Source organism: Sorex fumeus, unplaced genomic scaffold, assembly GCF_029834395.1.
Source record: "Sorex fumeus unplaced genomic scaffold, SorFum_2.1 ptg000115l, whole genome shotgun sequence".
Classification (NCBI taxonomy): Eukaryota; Metazoa; Chordata; class Mammalia; order Eulipotyphla; family Soricidae; genus Sorex; species Sorex fumeus.
The window spans coordinates 4,780,948-4,788,460 of record NW_026606172.1 but is presented as its reverse complement, the minus strand read 5'-3'; the positions used below and the strand labels follow the sequence as shown (position 1 = coordinate 4,788,460).

The 7,513-nt window shown below is 41.8% G+C and overlaps 1 pseudogene; it reads right to left on the bottom strand.

Annotated features, from left to right (window-relative positions):
* Nucleotides 1-3,739: 3,739 nt before the first annotated feature.
* Nucleotides 3,740-6,101, bottom strand: LOC130043166 (RNA-binding protein EWS-like; annotated as a pseudogene).
* Nucleotides 6,102-7,513: the final 1,412 nt, after the last annotated feature.

The window sequence follows — 7,513 nt, the reverse complement described above, 5'->3', positions numbered from 1 at the left end:
CCCCAAACCCTGAAAAACAAAATTTTAGGAAGAGAAAAGTTAAGAAACCATAATCAAAAAAATTCTGGGAAAATTCTCAAATATTTGTTAACTCATGATATACGATAAATAATGTGCATTAGGAAAAAATCTAAAGAGAAATTAGAAAGTGTTGTGTACTGAATAATAAAGGGAGCACAACATATAAAACTGTATAAAATACCACTAAAGAATTGTTTAGGAGAAAATGTATATCAGCTGTCAATATCAAATGGGAAAGAAAGATCTCAAATACATGAGCTTAGCCTCCACCTTAAAAAACCAGGAAACAAAGACCAAATTAAACTCAAAGCAAATATAGGAAAGGGAATGCTAAACGTTAGAGTTGAGCCAGAAACATAAGAAAGAGAAAAACAATAAAGAAGAACAAACCCACAGTAGATTAAGAAGATTTTTTTAAAATCATAAACCTCATATGAAAGCAAGACTGCTGGGTAAAAAAGAGGAGATGGAAAAGCAAGCCCAGAACAGAAGCTACAGCTTTTAAAGATACTAATAAAATATTAGGAACACTTTATGTTTATATATCTGTATCTCAGATGAAGTAAAACTACCAAGCTTATTCAAGGCAAAATTTATAACCTGACAACCTCATATGCATTTATAATTTTAAATTTATAGTTAAAGTCTTCCCATAAAGAAATATACAGGGGCCAGAGAGATAATACAGGAAATAAAGAGCTTGTCTTGCATGAGACTGACCCCAGGTCAATATGCAGCATGATATATGGTCCTCCACTCACTGCCAGGGGTGACTCCTCAGCACAGAGCCAGGAATAACCCCTGCACTGCTGAATGAGGCCTCGAATACTCAAAAACAAAAACACCTAAATAAAGAAAATATTTTTTTTTTTAGAAAAGCCCTATCTACTTTGTTCCACTGGTGAATGTTAACACTGAAGGGAACAATATTCCTCACAAATTCTTCCCCAAAAATTGAAATGGAAGGGGATTCTATCACCATCACAGAAAGGATTCCTCTGTGCAAATAGTACAAAGCAGCTAAACACACAACACCTAAGAGTAGAAAGATGAAATTAAGAGCTATTGATCAGGACTGGAGAGATAGGACAAGGGATAAGGCACTTGTCCTACACCACATAAGGTTCCCTAAGCACCGCCAAGAGTATCCCTGCACAGAGCTAGAAATAAGCCCTTGCACCATCAGGTGCAGTTAAAAATAAAAGCAGAAAAGGAAAAGAGCCGATTAGTCACATGTGGTCACAAGGAGAAGATGATGTGGCATGCAGAACCGCATAATGGATGCTCTGGGGAATAAAGAAAGCATGGAGTGTGAGAGACAGAATTGTTTTAAAAATAGGGTGAGGTGACTGGCAGTGCTTATGGATGGATGTGACTGGCTTCTTTTAAACAGTTTTGTTAGTTGGCAAAGAGATGAAATGAATTAGATTGAAAACAAGTGTACAGCTGCTGTGGCTACTAGGGAAACTAGCTTGCATGCAGAGACTTTCCTGCCGAGTCACACGCTGATTAAGAGCACAGAAACTCAAGGCAAGGCTTCTGGAACCCCAAGAGGTTCAAAGGTGTCAAGTCAGCACATGGAACTTTCAGGCCTTTCAATATAAGTGAAGGCTTGCCAACCAGTTCTGTGGGGCCAATATTACTATATTGTGAAACTAGACACAAATATTAGTAGAAACTAAACGCAAATAGGACTTCATATCCCTGAAGAGCATAGATTTAAAATTTTGAGCAAAATTTAGAAAAACAAGGGGACATTCCAAAAACTGTGGCCAATGAACTATGTTAAATGCTCCCATATAATTATATATACATATATATGTCTTTAAAAGTCATCTATATCTATATCTGTAAAAGTCAGAGATGGAATATATCACTTATGAATATTTATTTCTAAGATTTAAGCAAAGAAAACTAATCATAGAAACAAAAAATGCATATGCTTTTCCAGACATGGTAACAATACAGGCAAGAGGCAAAGATCACCAGAGGACATCAGAAAACCTTTGGGATGCTGGATACATCTGTGAAATCATCCAAGAGATTGTCTCATGTGTGCTTGCAATATACCAACTTAACAAGTTGTTACCAAGTTGGTCACAACATACTAATTTACCAAGCCTTTAAAAGTAAGCTGGGCAGGGGCTGGAGTGACAGTACATCAGTAGGGCATTTGCCTTGCACACAGCTGACCAGGGTTCAACTCCCAGCATCCATTATGGTCCCCCGAGAACTGCCAGGAGTAATTCCTAAGTGCAGAGCCAGGAGTAACCCCTTTGCATTGCCAGGTGTAAACCAAAATGCACCGTAGTGCTGTAGCACTGTCCTCCCATTGTTCATCGATTTGCTCCAGCGAGCATCAGTAATGTCTCCATTGTGAGACTTGTTGTTACTGTTTCTGGTATATAGAATACGCCCGGGGAACTTGCCAGGCTCTGCCATATTCAAAAAGCAAAAAAAAAAAAAAAAAAAAAAGCTGGCAGCCAGAGAGATAGTGACAGAACTAGTACAGTGGGTAGGGCATTTGCCTTGCATGTGGCTGATCAGAGTTTGATCCCAGCACTCCATAGGTTTTCCTGAGCACTGCGGAAGTGATCCCTGAGTAGAGAGCTGCCATTAAGCCCTGAGAATCACTACCCCAATGATTTTTTAACTCAAAAGCCAAAAATAATAATAAATAAGCTGGGCAGTTCAGCTTCTGACTTCAGCTAGCCTTGGCTAGTCTAATAAAACTTCCGCTAAGAAGCCTTAATTATATTTCATTTTTTTAATTGAATCACCAAGAGATACACAGTTACAAAGTTCTTTCTGCTCAGATTTCAGGCATACAATGTTCCAACACCCATTCCTTCAGCAGTGCACGTTTCCCACCACCAATGTCCCCAGTTTCCCTCTCACCACACACACACATACACACACACACGCACACACACTCACACACACACACACACACACACACACACACACACAGAGCCTGCCTCTATGGCAGGCACTTTTCTACTTCTCTTCTTTCTCTCTCTGTAACACCTCTTCTCTCTCTCTCTCTCTCTCTCTCTCTCTCTCTCTCTCTCTCTTTCTCTCTCGTCTCTTTCCTTTTGAGCATCATGGTTCACATTACATGCACTGAAAGATTATTATGTTTGTCCCTTTACCTGCTTTCAGCTTTCAGTTCTTCTTCAGAGTGGTTATTTCCAACCGTCATTGTCATAGTGGTCTTTTCTCTATCCTAATGGCACCTATCTCCCCCCTCACCACTTGAGGGAAACTTCTAACCATGGACCAGTCCTTCTGGCACTTGTTTCGACTGTCCTTGAGTATTAGTCTCATACTATGCTTTTGTTGTTGTTTATAAATATTTGGAATTTCAATTTTTTAAACACATCACAGCCATGAACATTGTTACAGTTAGAGGCTCTCTTGTTTCTCCACCATGATACTGGGCACATTCACAAATGGTTCCCATTGTTTAGTCTTAGTTAAACAGCCATTTTTTAAAAGAAGAGAGGGAAAAACTCTCAACACCCTGCCATTTAATTTGTTTTAATGTTTCTTCACAAATGGTGAAAAATACTCAAGTACAGACAAGGAACAACCATAATGTTGTGGCCAACATTATAAGTATGGAATTATAAATTTAAAACATTTTCTGGTTTAAAAAATAAATCTGGTGGTAGTCAATGCAGCTCTTCCAGGTCTCTGAATCTTGGTCTCTGTGCTCCTAGTGGCGCTCGCCTTTATCCATTTTTCCAGGGCCTCCACGGCCTTCTCTTCTTCCTCCCATCTGTTCTGTCAAAGGCTCAGGGAGTCCCCCAAGGCCACCTCATCTGCCTCCACCAAAGCTACCTTGGTCCATGCCCCAGCCACCACAGAAGCCACCCCTGTCTGCTCCATGACCACCTCTGAATTTTCTTCCAGGACCACCATGGTCCAGGAGGTCACCTCTTCCTCCACACATACCAACAGGGCCACCTCTGCCCTGGTCACCACCCAAGGTGGCAGAAATGGTATCAGGAGAAAACAGGCATTGGGCTTTACACTTGTTGCATTCTCTTCTCTAGGCAAAGCTCTTGTTCCCACATCCCATATTGGGGCACTGCCCGTCTCTAGCTGAGTCTCTATCCTCCTGATGGATTCCCTCGGGAACCCCAAGGTCCTCTTGGAGGAAAGTGTCATTTGTTTCCTTCTCGATCTCCCATGTGATCCATGGGTTCCCCCAGACCTCCTGGGCCCCCAGACGTCTACAAAGCAGTGGTGGCATTCCTCTGCCCTCCATTCCTCTGCATTTCACCTCGCCACAAGCTGTTTATTGGAGTCTTCTTCAATGCAAGTTTGCTTCCTTGAAAATCTTTCCCATCTAACCACTTCATGACAGCGTTGGCAGTTTGTGGGCCTTCAAAGGACACTGTGGCTTCACCGTTGGGTGTTCCTCTTTTCATATTTTTTTTCTGGGTCACACCCTACAATGCGCAGCGGTTACCTCCTGGCTTTGTACTCAGGAATTACTCCTGGTGGTGCTGGTGACCATATGCGATGCTGGTACTCCTGGTGACCATATAGGATGCTGGGAATCGAACCCGGCTCGTTCACATGCAAGGCAAACACCCTACCCACTGTGCTATCACTCCAGCACCGTTCTTCTTTTCTTGTCCAAGTAGTTCTGAATCATGGGTTGTCTAGTTCTTTTGTTCATTTTAACAACTCCATACTGCTTAAAGAAGTCTGCCAGACATCTAGTCGCTTTATCATCCTTGCATATAAATGGCACTGTTGTCAGAATCTTCATTTGGATCTATAGGTGGATCAAGATCTGGCCCTTCATCCATGGGTCCACCAGGCTTAGTGAAGCCACCTCACTCTCCAGCACTGCCCATTCCAGAGCATCCTCCTCACTGCCCACCTCTGTTCATGTCTCCACAATCAAATCCCCCTCTTTCCCTGCCCCATTTATCAGGGCTACTCATGTTCCAGTTCTCTCCTAGTCTGGACAACCCTCCAGACTCCTACCCATAAATACCTGTGCTACAGGGTGATCCTGTCGGAATGAACTCTGCTGCTCTTATCTATGCTCTGTTGGCTATATTCACTTGGAGCCTAGCTATAGGATCCAGTTTGGGGGCAAGGGTGGGTGGGGCAGGGAGCAGTGACTAGTGGGTGGCTGTTGCCCATAACTGCTTTGTTGGCTATAGCTATTTTGCTATCCATAGCTGCTCAACTGCCCATAGGTGTTGTGCTGAGAATAAATGCTGTAATCATAGCTAGTCACCTGTGTAGAAGAATAGCTGGTAGGTAGATAGAACAACGGTGCCGTCACTGGCTGCCTGGGGTAGATCCCAGGTACCTGGAAATAACTGTAGCTACTTTGTCCATATCCTAGGCTGAGTTGGTTGTAAACCCCTGTGTTAGATTGAGGTTGACTAGTCTCAGAGGGCTTGTTACCATCCTGTGGTCTTTTAGGTGCAATGGTTGCCAGCTGGTGCCCATATGCTGGATAAACAGACTGAGTACCATATGCAGACTGAGCTAGGAGGAAGTGACCGTAGCAGTGGTGGTATCATAAGCACGAGTGCCTTACATACAGACAGGCTGACTGTATGTCTGGTCAGCAGTTGGATTAGTATAAGCAGTGGGAGACTGTCCATAGAAGTTGCATAGACTGTCTGCCCATAGGTTGCAGTGGTCTGCATCTGGGTACAGCTGACACCAGTAGGCTGTCCATAAGGTCCATAACTTTGTTTCCTATATGGCTGGTTGGTGCGATAGCACAGCGGTAGGGCATTTGCCTTGTGCACAGCCAGCCAGCCCGGCAGAGCCAGGTGTGATTCCTCCGCCCCTTTTGGAGAGCACAGCAAAACCTGACAAGCTACCCCTGATGTATTGAATATGCCAAACACAGTAACAACAAGTCTCAAAATGGAGACATTACTGGGCCCGCTCGAGCAAATTGATGAACAATGGGAGGACAGTGCCACAGTGCTATGACTGGCTGGTCTGTGCATATCCTTTAGTGAGGTGGTTGTTGTAAGCACTGTAGCCTGCTGAGCTGCAGCTTGGTTGTAGTTACTGTGATTCATGGACACCATTCTCTCTCCTTCCTTCTAGTTCTCAATGTCCATCTCCTACTATTTTTTTTTAATATCCCACAAAGGAGTGCAATAATTCTATGTCTGTCCCACTCCTTCTGACTCATTTCACTCAGCATGATACTCTCCATGTTCATCCATTTATAGGCGAATTTCATGACTTCATTTTTCCCGATGGCTGTGTAGTAGATCTACCATTGTGTAGATGTACCACAGTTTCTTTAACTAGTATCTGTTCTCAGATACTCAGGTTGTTTCCAGTTTCTGGCTATTATGAATAGTGTGTTTCAGTTAATTTTTCATTAATCAGACTAGCCTGGATTTTTTCATAGAGTTTCTGGGAAGGCTGCAAAAAAATAAGAAAGAATCAGTATAAGAGAGCAAATAGAATTATATAAGACTTCTTAAAAACTGGAGTAAAACTGGTATCTTGTCCTTTCTGCTGTATTATATTGGCCAAAATAATTTAAAGTCTAGTCCTGTGCCAGAAAGAGAACTCAACAGGCTAAGCACATGCTTTGCACGAAAGTGGCCCAAATTTGATCCCCAGCACCACATGGTCCTGTAAGCACCACAAAAACTACTCTTAAGCACAGAGCCAGGAACAGTCCCTGAGCACTGCCATTTGTGACCCGAAAACATTTCTAGCACTGATTCTAGGGATGGGGAAAATATTCTGTATCTTGATGGAAGGAGTTGAGGTCATGTTAGAAGAGGCAGAGAAACAGAGAAGAGACTATTAATGCTGTTTTTGCTAATCAATATAACTTAGGATCATTATTAGCTCATGGATCTAATATTATTTGATTGATTTTAATCAACTCCTGTTAATATTCTAATTGATATTTAGATTGTCCATAATAGGACTATGGGATCATTTCCCAAAGATATCTTCCTTGTGTGATTATCTTCTGTACATGATTATCAGTGACAAAAACTCAAAATAAATTTGAAAATTGGAATTCCATTATTTACTGTGCCATTATTTACAGGAGTTTACTATGACCAGATTCAATGGTTTCACAGATCTTTCAAAGATCTTTCACTTCACAGTTACCACAGGGAGACTGACAGCTTCCCAAACTCTTCTAAAAGTCTTGCTTTTAAATGTTCCAACTTCAAGATGAAGATCTTAGCCACATGATCTAAAAGCTGGCTACTTTCCTAGCCTTTACCATAATAATTGTGACAGCTCTTCTCTTGTTTGAATTCTCGGATAAAGAATCTCTCCAAGTTGGCTTTTAGGTTCTTTAGACATAACATTGTTGATTTTGGTAATTGACTTTCTGGTATTAAATGATATTCTAAGATCATCTTGTACAATACCTGTCCAAGATCTGGAATCAGCCCTTTCTTCAGGGAACTTCTCCAATTTGAAAATTTTTTTAGTTCCTTAAAATAATCTCTTTCTG